We start from the raw sequence: 18,612 nt of genomic DNA, 5'->3' as shown, positions 1-18,612 counted from the left end.
GGAAACTTCTGGACCTGGCATTCGTGTGGATGTAATACTTACACATGTACCACCCACCTAGACCAGACCAGGCACCCCCCAGTCCAAAGCAATACACTCCTTGATGGAAATGGTTTAGGAACAACTCAAGAAACATGAAAAACCGGTCTTCAAACAAGGCAGGAGGGTTAAAAGGTAAAAAGCACAGTTTGAGAACACTTCTGATAGACTATAAAACTCACAGCATTCCCAATGTCTCCAAGTTCGGGGACAACGCCTTCCTCGCGTGTTTTTACGTGGCTTAAAAACTCCCGCTACTCCCTGATGGTGCCCCAACAACGTCACATTTAGAAAACAAACATGGGTGAGTGATTTAAAGTTGAGGTTATGTTTTATCTAAAAGTGTTTTCAAGGTGTACCTGGAGAGAATCTGGCAAAAAACAAAAAAGCACACCTACTTATCTTCCGCACACAGCACCCTCCCTTAGCTTCTCCTGGGAGGCTCTCGTGTTGGCATCTCCAATAGACATAATGCAACAGCCTGCCAGCAATAACATTGTTTTGAACGGTTCCCTGATATCCCTTGATATCACCAGTTGGTACATAGCATACTTTGTATACATATTAATTGATAGCATGAGATGTAACTGTAAACTATCTCTCTCCTTGATTACAAATAAAAATCTCTTATCTTCACTAATTTCTCCAATGTCTTCCTTTAAGACTGAATTTAAATAACTGCACTTTCCCCATACACTAAATGATGTAAGCATATGAGTTTATATATGAACATGCTGCACACTTGCATGCATTGATCGTAATACACGCCCGCGTAGAGGATTTCCAATATAATAATGAACAAAAACACAGGAAGTTGACTTGATAAAAATCCTTGAAAACAAACATTCAACAGCTTGCCAGATAGATAGGCCAGCAGACAGATGTATCAATATTACAAAAATTCATCTTGGAACCGAGACATGGCAAATTGTATACTTGCTTCAGGATATTGCTCTCACCACCGTGAGCCAAGGTCTCGCTGCCACTGCTGCACAGATAGATATGAGCCATCTGCGGCGACTTTGAGCACATCACCGTCGCACAAACCAACTAATAACTCACGCCAGATAGTCAGATGCTACACAATATTTAACGTTCATCCAAAAGCCTTTCCCCCCAGGAGTGACACCCAATCAAACCAGCTCGTCTTTCGCCATCCAAATGATGTGATACTAATAATGTTACACACTAGAACAGGCTTACGGGATTACAACCTTCTCTGGAACCAAGAGTCTGCGCTAAAAACAAACATGAAAAGGAATTATTTCAGAATATATGTATGAGACACTTATCAAGTAAAAGCAAAAGCATTCCAGCAAAGCATCTAGCTTTGATTTTTAAAAGCCCGAAACCTGAAATCCTATCCTCTGCATCTTTGAAGAATTTTCATACGTGCAGATCTAATGAAAGAAATGTGATGCATTTAGCAATTTAGGCACCCCCGTGAATAAACTGAGGTAATCTGTATAAGGTCCAGTCATCCAGGGGGAGGCAGCTGGTTGCTATCGATAATGCAACAGGAATTCATTTAGCAGTTTAAATATGCTGCGGTGTGTTTTGTGTTTTCCATTCCTAATTACAGATAGCAGCAGCGGTGGCTGTTTAGCCGATGCTAAAAGCCTTCGGGGGAAGAGGACACAATTGCCCGCTGAGAAAGTGAGAGTCATTTGTTCTAATTTAATATTTATCTATTGGGGAGGCTGGGTTATCAGAGGAGGCTAAATTGAAAGACGCCCAAGCGTGCCCAGACAGAGTCAGCGGAAAACATGGAAAAACAGCCGGCTTTGATGACCCTTAAAGAGAGACTGGAGGAAAAAGTACGAGTGTGGCAGGCGGAGCACAGTGTGGCAGGATGGATGGACATTACAGCATAGCTCGAGCACTCTGTGTCCTTAATGACTGTGGAGACGGCTGCTGCTTTCACTTGGTCTGAGTCCAACTAGAGTCTGCTGAAACTCGACGGTGACCGACGCCTCCAGCGCGTCCACCAAAGAAATATGTTGATTGTACAAACATAATTTGCCGGTTAGGAAAAACAAGAATGTGCTTCCAATTCTTCACTTCTTTCACAAACAGTTGTAGGATTTGTAACGCGCTCTGGCTCTGGCACAGAAATATGACGACTCTCGATTCCACCCACGAAGCTGTGAACGGCTCAGTTAATTCTCCAGGAAAACTGCCGTCAATGAGCAAAACATTAAACCCCCATAGGATTCGAATAGCTGAAATAACGCGGATGCTGATTCAGAGCTCTGGAGGATTTATTCTCTTATACAGTATGTGCAATAATTCTGGTCTTTGTTTGGACTTTAGGTTGTCTTCCTGCTTTATTTTGTAATCGACTGCCTATATGTCTTGACCTTGTGTTTTTTTTTCTACCATGGCGACAGTTTTGTATTGTGTTTTGTTACCCTTTGTGTATTTAGTCTGTCTCATTGTTAGTTTGTCTGTTCTCTCTCTCAGTTTAGTTTATGAAGTCTGTTGTTGTACTTTGATTCCAGTTTAGGTTTATTCTCATACAGTAGATATATATATATATTTTTTTTTACCTTGTCTGCTGTTCGCTGTTTTGGGACTCAATGAAATGTTTTTTTTTGTTGTTGTTTCCCTAACCTGTGAGACAATCAAATATGATTAGTACATTTTTCTTTATCAAAAACAATTATCATAGTCAGTCAGACACAAACACTGGTTATCTGACTGAACACATACAGAAGGACTGTCCTCAGACTTCCTCAGAATAATACAATTGTAATTTACTTTACAGGGAGTAAGAAACTGAGACATGATTAATTAAATGTCCTCTGTGCAGTTTCCTATAGTGCCTTCTGCTTAATGATTTAAAAGCTCAAACATTTAGCATTTTACACTTAACCCATTTATCACACACTGTCTCTCAAATTTTAGCATTAGCGTATACTCTCACTTGCCATTTCGTTAGGTACACTAGTGAACACAGAGGTATTGTAATTTAACAGTCTTGCACTAAATCTTCTTCATGACCCTTCTAACGTTTAGTTGATGTTGAAACAGTGTCATAAAGGTTTGATTCATCTGTACAAGAGCACTGTTAGCTTCCCCTCTCCTAATATTGCTTCTGGATTTCACCTGGAGACTGACTAGGCTGAGTAGTAGGTGTTATATGCGGCCTTGTGATTGTCTCGGCAGTGATGGGGGTGGGGCCTACAGTGTACAGGAAGTTTATATTGACTCGTGCTGTAGAGACAGCTCCAGCATCGCTGAATGAGTGAAGTTCTGACTCTTTAAAGGAATTTAAAATTGTGGGAGAAAATTATAAAATATATATGAAAAATGCCTAATCAACCAACGATTTTGCAACCCCGCTGCGCTCTCCGCAGACCCCCTAATGGGTTAGACAAAACTAGGTTAGACAAATGGGGTTGTCGAAATTATAGAACCTGAAAGAATTCGATAGTACTACAAACTACACCACAGCTGAATCACCAGCTCTCTCAGTTATTTAAAACACATGCTGAATACCAGAACCTTTCATAAAAATAGGATTTGATGCGTGACTGTTTTATTAGAATGCATTTATTTCCACTAGTGTACCTAATGAACTGGCAAGTGATTTTCTCGTGGGATCGTCGGAAGCATCTGGCGACAGCCCTCGCCAGACTTCTTCAATAAAACATGTGAATTCATTGTTCTGCCTCGAGTTCAGAAATCAATTTAAGCACACTTATGCAAATCTAATCTACTGCCCAGGTAAGTCCTTTGAACATGCCTGAATGAAATTAGAAAGGGTAGGACACGCATGTAGAGTGGTGCTGAGCACTCTGAGCAAAGGGAGCCGATATCCATTACTCTGGCAGTACCGTGCTCATCTTGGTTATGTCAGCGTTGTAGTCAGGATCAGAAGCCTCATAGCAAACCGAGGCCTAATCCCATTTAGGCTGGTATTTAACCAGAGGGGAAATCCATCCCGTCAACTTTTATAGTCAGTAATCGCCGCTCAAGATCAAAGACGTTGCTGACGCTACTCTACGTTGAGCACACACACTGAAGGAATTCTTTCTAGTACAGAAGACGGTAAATAAAAAAAGTAAAAATAGAGAACTGGGACCACTTGTTTATGAGAGAACCATTTACTTGAAATTTGCAACTTATGGCTGTTGCCTTAACGAGTCAATTCTGTGTCATATTTGGGAGGACGTGGCATATGCGCACAAGGGAACAAACACTCCTAAATGTCCCTGAGAGTATGATTATAACTGTGCCTCGGAAATGTGTTATGGCACATTCGAAATGGCTGAAAATAGCATCTGTTCTTGCAGTTGGACAACAGTAAAGTACATTCCATCTGCTACAGTTGTTCCATATATTTCATTTTCTCAGATGGATGAGATGTCTGATTTGCCACGAGGATAACACGCCACCGTTCAGCGTACCACCCGTGACCGTACGGCGTGCTGGAATTGTCAGTGACAGAACGAGCAGAGGAAATTGAACAGTTAGCATCCTCTATCATTTATATATATGTAGTGTGCATGTTTGTGTGGATGGATGAGAAGCAGAATTATGTGTGGCAACAATTCTCCTCCTCTTGAGTGCTGGCATAATTTAATTCTCATTAGAAATCTGGTACAACTATTGGGATTTCATTATGGGGTATGCTTCAAACATAGATTGTGGAGACGTTGCGTTTTATAATTGGTTATTTTGACAACAGGAAGAAGCAGAAGCAGAAGAGAGCTTTGCAGTTTTGTAGCCGAAGCTGCTGTCGAAGCAGAGTAACATAGTGGTTTTGTTTTGTCCTTTTATTCTTTGGATAAACTGATAAAAGCTTTATTATTATTGAATCTTTTTCAGAATAAAACTTCTTACACGTCTTAAATCTTTTTGCATCTGCTATACAAACGAATGTATTGAATTCAAATTGTCATTTTAATACTTTAATGAGTAATGTGCTGTCATCGTATCTTTTGTGTTCTGTGGAAATCGAGCTTCAGATCCTTTCTAAATATATTGTGGAAAATAAATTAAACTCGTGCTGTCAAACCATGAACCGACCTCACAGTCCGAGCCGAATGGAGCCAAACATAATACTTGATGTCATTTAGAAGTGCTGGATACTCCCCGAACTGATCTGGTAGCCCAAAGAAGATGGATGGACGGACAGAACAGCTAGTCAAAAGTGAAGTTAAAGGAAGTAGAGCTCCCCCTGGTGACTGGATGCAGCATAAGCTCAACCTCCATGTCAGTGGGCGGGACTTGGGCCGAAATAAAATTTTAAATTATACGTCAAATACATTTTTTTCTGTCATTTCAGGGAGTTAATAATAATACTGATACTTAAATGTCGTTTTAGTTCCTTATTTGAAGCTACAGAAACCGGATGTGACATCGTGATGACAACACATTGCCATGTCAACTGCTTTGTGAAGGACTGTGAAAGCTTAAATAAATAAATAAGACCAGAACAGGGGAAAAAAAAAACTTCTGTGAATAGTCCTACAACCAATCAGAGTAACCAAAAATGAAACAAATGCCTTAGTAACTGTCAACTGTTCATCCTTCAGAGTTGTTTTGCTGTCAATATAATAGCAGACTCTGAACATCCTACTTCCGACAGCCGTTTTGTTGTAAACAAATTCAACTCTGCAGCACTCAGATGACGTGTATGACTGCGTCACTGTTACTCTTCTGTCCATCACTGGATAAAGCCAAATGAATTAATGATTTGGGATAGGGCAAGGACGTTGGTCTGGCTTCCAGGCTAATAAAACCTACTAACATATTCATATTTTCCTGTCTTAGTAACCTTGAAAGAAGCACTCAATGGCTTGTGTTATATTGTGCTTAGTGATTTGGCTGATGTACTTTATATTATTTATTATATTACTTTTTGAAGATAGTAGTTTCTGTGTAGAACTGAAGGCCTTTCCCTTTAAAGCTCACTTTCAAAAGACAGGTTGCATTGAAGACAAATAACTATAAGAAGAATCTGGCTAAAACACTTAGTAGTGCAAAAGAAATGGAAATTAATTTGGGACAATTACAAAGCGCTGCGCTGGGTATTCTTATCTCAAGGCCTCCATGAGATCCAATAAGCTTTTCCCACAGCTGCACTAGATTGATAAGTTCTTCAAAACTCTTGAAATGAAGAGGGGCCGGCCCTCAATTCCTGCGCGAAAACAACACCTTAACGATCCCAAAGATAATACGACCCGTAATTATTTTTCCATTATGAGCCGCTGAAAAAGTGATCAGTCCGAAACTAAGCCCTGCTGAGCCACGTATTGTTCGGCTTGCTTTCTATTTATTGATTCCTTTAAACCTCATTCAAGAAAAGAATAATCCAAAGTGGCGACAAGGCTTTGATAACAGCGGCTGCGCTTTTCAAATTATGGATTAAGCAAGTATGAATTGTTCTATTTGTCATCTCCCGCCTGCTCACAGGGCTGTGTTTGCTCAAGCAAGCAATATGTGTCCGCAACTTGACACCCCCTCCTCCCCTTCACCGCATATTTCAGAAACGTTCTATCATCTTTCAATCAGCACGGTCCAAAGTGGGGCGCTCCCTGGGTCATGTTTTTTTTTTTTTTATGTTGTTTTTTTTCTCCCATCTAGCCCCACATGAAATAAACAGCTCCAGGCTAAACAATCCTTAAGGTGTTAAAAGTAAGCACAGGAGGATCTAATGACAGAGTAAATCTGCTTGCCCATGAGTCTGACATCACAAGCCCAAGAAAGTACAGTTAATCATACAACGTATTGATTCTGCTCAGTGTGAGCTGAAAGGTGATCACACACGTTTCCAATGGCCCAGAGCGATGTGGCTGTTGTCTCTCTCTCTGTTCGCTAGCCTGACACATGGGTGCGCCATCTGCAGTGCAGCGTTTCCAACTCTTTCTAATGCAAAATACGGACTAGATGATGTATTCACTACACAACTGTCACATTTTAGTAGGTGCACTGAAGCGAAATAGAAGTTAAAGATCATCCTATTTATTCTAAATGTACTTGAAAACAAAACAATCAAGAGCATCTTCGTGGTGTTTGAGTCAGTGATTTGCGCCAAAACTGTCGTTGGCTTGCTTCTCATCACAGATTACATAAATTTAAGAGGACTCCTGGCACATTGTTAGTTTCTTGTTTTCATTCTTGTTTCGGTTCTAATGAACTGTCAGCCCTTTTACCGTTAAAAGTTCAGATTGCAGGGAAAACCAGAAAGAGCTGGGCAGCTGAAACTGATTGAGTCCCACTGACTGTAAACGCTATGGACAAACCCAAAATGAAGCCTGAAGTAGGCTGGGCCCGCGGTCGCCATTTTGGATGAGCTTTACTCCGCCCACAATGGGATACTCCAAATATGGACATGGGGGTCGTGTCGGCCGTTGAGACCCGCCCACCCAACTCTCCGCTAACAGTTAGCTCATGCTAGCTCCGCTAACTCAAAGCGGTAACGCCCTTAGTTATGCAGAATTTGGAATCTTAATAAGGCAACAAATTAGTTAGAGTAGAGTTATAAGTTAGTAAACATGTTTAATAATGCTGTAAAGTTTAACATGGCGGTCAATGGGGATTTGCTCCCTTTCTGCGACTCAATAAACTGCAGTTTTTTCCACTTCCGCTTCATCGCTCAGTCCTGGAGTTTGCCGCTTGTTGAGACCCCAGCGTCTCAAAGGTGTGGCCTGTTCAGCTTTTAATGAGAATTTATTAATTATCTTGTAAGTGTGCAATTGTGATGCTAATTAACATAATCAAATCTAACTTGGCGACCTCAGAAGAAACAAAGCTTGGCTGACTCTCTCTGGGGGCCTCTGACACCAGGTCGGCGTTGTTTTGCATCATCTATCATTAAGAGCAATGACAAGTAAGCAGAAAACAGCACAGATCCAACTCACTCATAATGCAAACAGCTCCACAACAACACCCTTGAGACAAGCTGCTGCTACATGTGACGCTATGCTGCACATGGGAGTTAGAGTCTAAGTTGATTCTTGTTAGCACAAAGATATGGAAACGGTCGGAGTACTCATCTCTGGGGCGGTTTATAAATAGAGAGACAACTGTGGCTCTGTATTTACCGTATGTCCACACATACATAGAACAATAGTTTATGGCATTTCACCAGAGTCACATCTGAGGATCGCAAGTTCGCCGCCACTAAGCAGCGTAGTCACAGGCACAGCACACACATGCGTCATAGGCAGCCCGATATAGCCACATACCTAAATTGAAGGAAGAGTCTTTGATCATGGGAGATAGCTGGATCTGAAAGGTAATTTGGATGGGGGGGTGGGGGCTACAGCAAGGACAAAATAGAGGGCACAAAGACATCGGAAGAGGGACTAACATATAAACAACCTTCGGCTATTACTTCCCCTGCTTATATCACCTGCTTATATGATCAAAATAGTCTCCTGATGGCTTGTTTCCATAGTAACGTCAAAGCCCCCTGAGCACATGTGTACACAAACATAGATAAACACACACCAGTTCCATTGACTGTGGTTTCCCCACTTAGACTGCATCAATAGATGAGCAAGTTCGATTTTGGAGAGTATCGTATCTGATGTGGCCTGACCTAGCTGACAGAAAGTATTCTCCGCATGAAGAGGGAGATAATGTGGCCATTGTGAGCAGCAGGTCAGGATCATTCTGGTGCTGGCACTTCTCTTAAACTGGATGGGGCTGCTGGTGAGCTTCCACAAAGCAGGAAAACCTTGAAAATTGCAAATAAATAAAATAAAATACCAAAGAACACAAACTCTACATACGCCACCTAAAATATCAGTCAGTGTAAGTGTTTGTCAGATGAGTCGGGCGTCTGGCAATATCCCGCACTCAAAAAGCATACGTTGTCGAGTTGATTGCATTCCCCTTGAGGGCCACATTCCAAGTCATTACACACAAACAATAAATGCATCAGTGGATTGGAGTTTTGCAGCTGGTGACCTGCAGCTCATCGTCTAACAGATTACTGTGGCTGCTCCTTCTGATTCATTGCAAAATAAACTATTTTTGTTGAATGACTTGAGATACTGAGTGAAATTTAGGCTGGTACCGAGTCGATACCAATCCTTTGTGTAAATACACCCTAATGTGTCTGGTAAACCTAAAAAAAAGTAGCGTATTTCAAATAATAACTTCATAAAAAAAACTCAGAAGTATATTGAGGCCTCATTTACTAAATAGCTGAGCTAATACAACAAAAGAAAAAAAAACAAACAGATGACACAATTATACAAAATATGTGAAAATGCTCAAACACAAAGAAATAAGTAAAACAATAAGACCATTAAAATAAATTAAACTATTAAGAACCACTATAAAATGAAATCTTTTCTGATCCTGTGCTCTCCTCTTCTGTCCTCATCATAAATGCCTCATATTCTGTGTTGTGGTTTAACCTGAGGTGTTTCACATGGTTTGTTGTGTTGCCACAACACAATAGTTTAGTTATTTTCCACTGTGTTCCTACATTACCTCAAATACCTGAAGTATCAGAAGTATCCATATTTTGTTTTGAGAATCGATTTTGGAGCATAAAGACCTGGTATCGGACGTATCAATATTTCAGTATCGATTTGCACATCACTAGTATTGGCAGTAACTTAAAACTGCATTTTTCCAAGGAATGTCACCACAGACAAACAATTCATGACCATGCAAACATATAAGTGTTCTGACATAGTGTTGCCTCAGTTGGTGACAGATGATAGTGGCGTAACAGAAATGTAATTACATGAAAATCTTTCAATTTTAAGGTCGAACAGCAGAGGAATTCCCAAAATACATCCATAGTCCCAAAAGAAATACAAAGGATCTGTCATTATGAAAATCTTTAGTAGTTTGGTCATCTATGAGATGTATAATATCAAGTGTTGAAGTGGATTATCCAGATCTGGGCATTTGCTTTAGTTTCTATGATCCCCTCTTATCTGTAACAGCTTACCTAAAGCCCTGGATCTCTTTGTAGGCAATCCCCTGTGAACTTTACCACCATTCGATGCAGGAAAATCAAGCTAAGGCCTCATTTCCCTTCTTACTCAAAACCAAAATCAAATATTAACGACAACCAATTAAGCCACTTTCTTTGTTGGTACCTCCAACAAGTGAAGTGTTTCAATCCACTACATACAATCTGAAAACATTTTCTCTGGTGTTCAAAGGCTTGCATTTCACCTTGAAAGACAGGCTTTAGTATTCCCTGGCCCCAAGAGGCTGGAAAGGACAATTAAGCCATTGCACAAGCTGTACTGGGAGTCACAAAACCTCTGAGGTACTGGATAGCGGATCAATGGAAACTATTAAGTATGTTGTGCTGCTGTTCCCATAACTAGTGTACGCTGTTGTTAGTGCCAGACCTTGACCTCTGATGGAAAGGGCTAAAGCTTGGGGAGAGTAGAGCTTAATGGAAGGTGGAAACTGTGCAGCGTGTTAAAGGTCTGCACAGGATCCCAGCTCGCTCGCTCGCGCTGTTAAGAGCCCTCACAAATCAATAGGCTAGTCGTGTTGAGTTCTCGTAGCAAAGAGCTAGAAACATGTCATTATTTATTACATATAATGGGCCTGTAGACACAAGGCGAGTGGATTCACTGCGTCTCCACGGGCTGCCGTGGGAACGCACTTACCAATTTAGCATTTTGAGGACGTTAGTACAACACTAAATGCAAACACACTAACAAATACCTCGGACTTGGCTCATGTAGATTCAGATTAACGGAAGGGATTGTTACTGGCATTCAGAATCCCAAATGACTCATTTCAACTGTTGTAATACTCAAAAGACATTGTTATTCAGATGAATGTAAAATAACTGTGGGAATATCACCATGAACATTTCTAATGAGGATTCAGCTTGGATAGAATACATTAGGGGCAGTATATGTAATTGGTAATGACAGCCCAGACTCTAAGTGCATTTATTTTCTTTTTTTTTTTTAAATCTTTTTTATATGTGTCACTCAGATGGAGGATGCAGATTAAAGTTAATATTTTTTTCAGCGTATGTTTTGTTTTCTGTCTGTCGAAGTAATTCAGGTGAACAAAAAGCTCTGCTCTGGACATTTTTTTTCTACTTTAGTGTCAATCTTGCTCAACATATTTTCCGTTTTTTATGCTTTTATTCTTATGTTTATTTAAGTGCTTTGTCTTGACCGAAGTGACCGGAGTCAAATTCCTTGAACGTACACTCTTATATATACTTCACCAATAAAAAGATTATGATTGCACTCTGGTGCAGGCACAGCAAGTACACAAACACAATACAGACCATTTATGAAGAGAAGCAGAAGTTAGCATGTCGTATCGTCTTCTTTTGTCCTTTGTTCTTTTTGCAAAAGGGTCGGAAAACAATTTTAAATACTACTAATATCGTTAAGCTTCAAATTAACTGGACCGCTGGCATATACACAGAGTGAGCATTAACTTTTGCTGTGATACAGTGTTAAAGAGTTCAAATTGCCACAGATTGGCCCAGATGCTCCTGAACCTGTGCAACACCACTGACATGCAGCAAATGTCAAGCTCTCGCAGACACAATGGGATCATCAGCCAATAGTGATTATAAATAATTAGAGAAATGCAATGGGGTTTTATTGAAGAAGGCCTTAACCTGTTTAATTCCGCTGGCAACAATAGTTGCCAAACTTTTTGGAAGCTCTTGAAGTGTTAGTTTGACTTTGGGTAGCTAATTAAAGTTTCTCCTATAACTTATATCAATATCATGTAACTAGTGTTAATGGTCACATCACTAGGCCTCTTTACTTAGGGCATGCACGTATTTTGCAGGGAAACATTTTGGATTAAATGGGTTAAAGAGACGGGCACTACATTAATATACTGAAGCCAGGTAAAAAGATTTATCAAGAATAAATGTTGAAGACGTGGATATCACACTGAAAACAAGACAAATCAGTACTTATAACGTTCCTCATTATGATTCATTGATCAATTTTCACCCTTGACTTGTTTGGTCTACCAGTGACCACAGTTGTACTTCCTCAATTAAAAGATTTTTTCAGGACAAATATGAGTGTGGAAAACAAATTTGTTTCAGAGTTCAACGAACCTCTTTCAGACAATTTTCAGCGTGTCCAAACGCCACCACTAATTGCACAATTAATCGACAAGCATAATCATATGTTTTGTTTTGCATTCTAACTGCAGATGATTCAGTGCCATTCATTATGTCGTAATGCATTAGGCGATACCAGGCCGCGGTGCAGGATCACAGTTTCTTACATTTGTATTTTTTTACCGAGTCATGACAATTTCCATACCATTACTGTCTCGCTGTGACGGAGTGCTCTTTTCTCTGCAGGCAACACTCAGAACAGTCCATCTATAATGAAATGGTTTTCAATTTATTCCTTACAAGATAAGACGTCATTTTCAATCTGCTCAACATACAAGCCCACCAGCTTGAGGAGTAATATCATACATCTCGTGCTGACAATTCAATTTTTGCGTGCCCGCCCTCCCCATCTAAAAACTGATTGCAGGTACCAGATAAAGAAAAAGAGCAGATTTTATACCTTTATTTTGGATACGATCCGACTCAGAGAATGGGATATCCCTGGACATTTCATAGAGTGCGGTACCTCAGACCGCAGCAGCATTAAGAATGACAGGGCTTCGACCTTGTCTGTGTGAGCACCATCGCTATGAATAATATTCACTGAGATCGGGGCAATTACGACTTTGAGGAAAGGCAAAAAGAAAAAGGAAGAAGCTAATCGAAAACGGGAAAATGACAGAGACTACTAAACATATGACCTCAGCTTCACGCTTGCTGCCTTTGATATGAAAGAATCATTTTCAAATTCAGGGAACAGGCTGAAACTGTGAACTTGGGGCAGCTAATTCTGTCATTCTGAGAATGCTGCTGGACGTTTTGACAGCGGAGTAAAAACCCAAGCAACGCTCTGGCTCTTCCCAGCCCGTAGATGAAGACAAAACTCCCTTTGAAGCAAATTACCCAATTTCCATTCTCATTTGTCACACTCTGGGATTGAGCTAGGCCACAATAAGCCGTCACCACAGTGGCGCATGGCAGCCTACCTCATTGGAGCAAGGCCTATTAGGCAGACCTGGTGGAGTCAGAGGACAGGTTGAGAGGGCAGATGGGACCATGGTGATGTATTATGCATGGGTAGAAACCATGCTTTGGTGGGCCAGCTGAGGCCCCCAGTCAGAGAGGGACAGACTGACCCAGCCAGACCCATCACACATTTGCTCCCTCTACAGCACTACCCCCACCAGTCCTCTGAGACTGCAGGCAGCCTGCACTCTACCGTGACCCTGGGCACGGGTCCAACACTATTGGCTAATATATGTGGAAGTCGGTGAGTTGTGCTGAAATATTAATCTGGTCACTTCCAGACTCGACATGTTAATATACAAGGATATATCCTGTCCAAGCTGACTGTAAATAAAGGTTATGTTAGAAAATGCCGCCATTAGAGAAGTACGACAGTTTTGTCTGGCTACTAAACTATTATCAATAAACAGAACTTATAAAGACAAGGTGGTAGAAAACTCATTTGATCATCCAAAGGATATGCCTGATATTGTGTAGGTCTCCGTTGTGCTTCCAGAACAGTTGTGACTCATTAGAGAATGGACATGGGTCTTCTGAGGGTGTCATGTTGTGTCTGGCAACACAATGTTGTGAGTGGGGGCCTTTGGGTCCTGGTCCTGTGGGTTGAGGGGACGTGAGGGGCCTCCGTGGATCGTGCATGGGATCTAGTGAATTTGGCCACTGTTGCTATGCAACCGACCAAGCAACTGAATCACCTTGGACACTGTTTTGCCAATTACTTTTGTAAATGTGTTCATGATGCCAATTCTGTACATATTTTGATAGATAATACTTTTTTAAAACTTATTTTAATCCAAACTTATTTTATTTTATCTTTCTTTTATATGAGAGGGTTTCTTTTAAGTGCAACTAAGGATCATTAAAGTCTGTCTAAGGTAAGTCTAAGGTCGACGCCTGGTGCAGTTGTTCATGTATTTTGAGTTATTCCTAAACCATTTTTGTGTGTGTGCCTGTATCAGGCTGCATCCTGCTGCCATCAGGGAGTGTCATTGCTGTGGGGTGGGGGTGTATGGGCTGTACATGTCTAAACAACATCGACATAAATGTCAGGCCCAAAAATTTCCCAGAAGAACATTCATCTGTCAAAAGACAGTCAATGTTATTTACTCCTGTCAGTGGTTTTAATGTTGTGGCTGATCAGTGTATGTGAAAATGTTTTAACCTATTTTTACCTGTGCAGCCTGGTGCTGGGCAGGCCTTTAGAGTCCCTGTAGAAACCAGGCTGATGAGCATTAATTCAACCCAGTGCTCTGTAAATCCACTGCCAAAAAAAAAAAAAAAACCCTTTCGAAAATTTGGAATGATATGACTTACTGAGCATGTATCATCTATTTTCTTCCAAAAAGCATAAACGCTTCATTAGATTTAAATAAAATTGCAACCATGTTACTTCACTGAGAAACCCAGTTTGTTCACTTCACTGCTGTACAAGATTGATTTTCTCAGAAGGGGCAATCCAAGAAATATTGATCAACTCACTCCGTATTACAAATTACTTTTTGTGGAAACATCATTGCAAGAAATATCGATCTGATATTTTTTTTGTATATTCATGGGTTTTCAGCTCCAGATTTTGTTCAACTGAACTGAAACCATGACTGCGCACGTTTCGGCTTTGTTTTTCCTCTAGTCGAGAGACAGTCGTGTCTGCAGCTCTCCGCTGATGATTAGAGCTGAGTGGAGGTTAGCTGGGGTCAGATAGATCTTATTTATCAGTGTCTCCACTCAGTCATTGTCAAAGTCACCTTCGCTGGCCTCCAAGCTGCATCCACACCCCCCTCGTGCCCAAACTATACATTTTTCCCCCGCCCAGCCCTCGCAACTGAAGACTGACAGCTCAGCTAATGTAGTCACAGCTGAGTACAGCACGAGGAAGGAGGGGGTTAGAGGGTGGGCTGGTCTCCTCCCAGCTTGACTCCGCATACACACCAGATGGGCCTTTGGTGCTAAAGGAAGATCCACATGAAGCAGCTCTGCAGTGGGCCGTCTCTTACAGGACAGTATCATAGCTTTATTCTAATGGTATGTCATGATGCTTCTGCTGAGAGGGGTGAACGGAGATCTGATGAATTAAAGTTTTTATACGCGAGGACAACCACCTCATTAAGTCAGGGAGTTTTTCGCCTGGTTAGATTTAGGGCCTCATACGGAGTTGTTAAGAAAATAAATGGATTATGGCTTCAATAAAAATGTAAGCACAAATAAATCTGTTCTGATTTTATTAAAGAAACAGCCAATGAGTCACAACATTAAAACCGCTGACAAGAGAAGTGAACAACATTCAGCGTCTAAGACGGATACACCAATTACAGCTCAAAAAAACACAAAGAAGAACACAAAGAAGGACAGAACAAGGTGTTGACCTGGCCTCCAAATTCACTAGATCCCAAACTGATTAAGTATCTCTGGGATGATCCACTGAGGCCCCTCCCCTCAACCCATAGGACCCAAAGATCCCCACTAACAACGTTGTGTTGCCAAACACCACAGGACACCATAGGACACCTTCAGAAGGCCCATGTCCATTCTCTGATGAGCCACAACTGTTTTGGAGGCATGAGGGAGATAAAGCATCGTACAAAACAAGCAACTCTCTTTAAGTGTGGAACTCAAGCAAAATCCAAATATCAAGATAATGATAATGTTAATGACACTAGATATATACATATGTTTTGTTGTTTGCTTCCTCAGGTTTTCGTTTCTGCATTGTGTTGTGTAAGGAATTTGGTTGGTAGCAATCAGGAAGCCTTGTATTGACTGCATATTTGGAATGAAAAAAAAATATCTAAAGCCTTAAAATCCTTTTTTTTTTTGCATTTGCATTTGCCAGCACTAACGCGTGTTGCATCTCCACTCTCCACATTTCAGCTCATCAAAGAATAAGGCCGAATTTTTTTTTTTTTCTACTCACACCTGGCCACTTTGTCGTTGGGCCACAGCTGGTTCTCACATTTCTATTTTTTAGACAGATGAAGTCTGAGAGGTAGAGGTTAGAGAAGAAGATTTGGGACATTATGGTCACATGCATTTCTTTTTGTCCATGGCTGAGGTGGTTTAACCCTCAGGCATTAGTTTAATTTACTGCCCTCTTGAGTCGTTAGCAGACAAAAATGTCCCATTGATTTCTTTTAAGCAAGCACCCAACATCTAAACCACGAGCATGACAGGTCATTACCCCAATACAGGAATTAAAATTTAAAAAAGGGAAACAAAATGACTATTGAATTAAAATTAATTTGTAAAAGTACATATTCAACTTTGTCTTCAAGAAAGGATTTTTCTCTTTCATGATGAGTCATCCTTTAGTTTGATCATGGCTCATAAACACTCCCTTAACCAAGGATTGCTATCAAGGTTCAGTTTTACAACCCTAGTCACTACTCTATCCTCACTACACACTTAAATAAAACCAAACTTCACAAAACCACCCTTTCAGAAGTGATTATCAATGGATTCAGGGGCATCGCGAAAATAAACTCAACTGTGATTGTTTATTGTAGACAAAAATCTCAAATATTATTTTGTATACTCCACACCGTCATCATCTTTCATAGGCTGGATCTAACCGACTAAATACACAGAAACTGAGTGGCACATCCACTACTTAATACTGTGTGAGTGAACTTGAAAAAGGCAACGACACAAAAAGGGCTGACAGAATAAAATAACCTGGGAGTGAATAAAGAAGAGCCTCTGAAATAAATATGCATCACTGGTGTGAGATAAGAGACGAAGTGCCAGTTGATTTTCTCCGTGCTCTGAGCATCAGACAACTTTTCAGCCTCAGAGAGGGAGATACAGAGAAAGACAAGGAAATGCTAAGTAGGTACACAACGCTTGGATGTATGTGGTAAACACAATAAGGTGTTTAGTTGCATTTTAAATCCATGATGACTCATAACAACAGCTAATAGAGACACAGCCACTTAGCGCTTGAAGTTAAACAATCGCTGTTGTCGTAGAACATAGTTCATGACCATTTTTATGCAGCAACATCTGTCAGGTTGTAGCCGCGCTCGCAACATTTTTCCAGCAAAATTAATTTGGATTCTCTGCGAGCGACTACAAATGACACTGTAACAAATTAACACAACAAGCATGAGCGTATTAAATCGCAAAACAGCTCAATCACACTTTGCCACTTCAGCTCGCTGCATCCTCCCTCCCCTTAATTGGAGCTCTTAGGAATCCAGCCTCTCATCGTGTCCTCTTCCTCCTCTTCCCGGGCAAAGGTTATGAGAAATTATCCGCCGCAACAAGAGCGAGATGAATGGAGAAAACCAAGAGGGTAGGAGAGTACGCTTCCCAGCAATGTTCCCATCATTTCCATTTGACGCAAGTGCTGTGATTCGGCGAGTTCTTTCATGAACGGAAAAGTACCACACAAGAGAAGTCTACACACAACATGTCTCACACATCCTTGGGGCTGCTTACTTGGGAGATTGACGCACCAGCAAATGTACTTTTTCCGGGGTCATCTCTGAATGAGAGAAGATGACTCAGTGAAAGGCCGTGGAAGCAAGAAGAAACGTATCAAGTGACAGAATATGTTTCTTTCAGTGGATCGGTCACCGCGCAGCAAGTATCTGAGTGGCAATTGACTCTCATGCAGGAAATGTAATCTTGTTATTTCACCCCTATTACACACAGTCAATAATTTCATTTCATCTGAGGCCCTTTGCGGGAGACGCTCGGAAAAAAAAGCGCTCAGTGCCTTCACAAACAATTTGCACTGGAGCAAAACGAAGCTTGAAGTGCACTTTTACGCCACGAGCCTCTCTGTTGTCATTCTACTAATCTGAGCATTTGACTGACCTGTGGATTAAATGTGTCTTGTCTCATACCAGTCCTTGATAATCTCTCATGGCAGACATGGTTATATTCAAGTTACCTAGCAAATGTATCCATTATCCATCGCATATTCTGAAAGGCTAAGAGTCTAAAGAACCATTAAATTCCCAGCAAAAATTAACCAGTTATTTAAATGTTGATCATGTGAGTTCTCTGCAGTTCCTCTGTTTTTGGTATTTAATGGGTCCACAACTTTGCAACTTCAAGAATCCTGTGTCTTGATGTTGGAAATAACATAAGTACCATAAACTATAGGTCTTCAACAAGGGGTCCGCGAACCCTAAGGTGTCCGTCCGCGGAGGTACTGCAGAGGGGGTCGCACGTGACATCTTTGGTTGAAATTTAAATTTCTTTAAATACACATTAACATGAATCCAACATGTTTTAGTAAAAGGATAAATGGAGGCAGAAGATGTTATCTTCAGCCAGAACTTCACTCACTCAATGATAAGGGAGCCGTCTTAACAGCACACTGATTCACATAGAGCGCCACCTGCCAATCTGAGCTTCCTGTACACATTAGGCCCCGCCCCTAACGCTGCTGAGTCAATCACAAGGCCGCATATTACACAGTGACTCTGTCAGGTTCGTCGCAATTGGCCGGGAGCTTATTCAGTCCTTATGTGAAACCCCAGAGGCACGCTGCA

At 41.0% G+C, this 18,612-nt stretch overlaps 1 protein-coding gene across 4 annotated transcripts in view; it reads right to left on the bottom strand.

Annotated features, from left to right (window-relative positions):
• Positions 1 to 18,612, bottom strand: part of kazna (kazrin, periplakin interacting protein a) — a 194,660-nt gene that overhangs the window by 151,270 nt on the left and 24,778 nt on the right. The gene's annotated exons all lie outside the window — the stretch shown is intronic.

Source organism: Mugil cephalus, chromosome 1 (genome assembly GCF_022458985.1).
Source record: "Mugil cephalus isolate CIBA_MC_2020 chromosome 1, CIBA_Mcephalus_1.1, whole genome shotgun sequence".
In the NCBI taxonomy this organism is placed as follows: Eukaryota; Metazoa; Chordata; class Actinopteri; order Mugiliformes; family Mugilidae; genus Mugil; species Mugil cephalus.
This window is presented reverse-complemented; position numbering and strand designations above follow the sequence as displayed.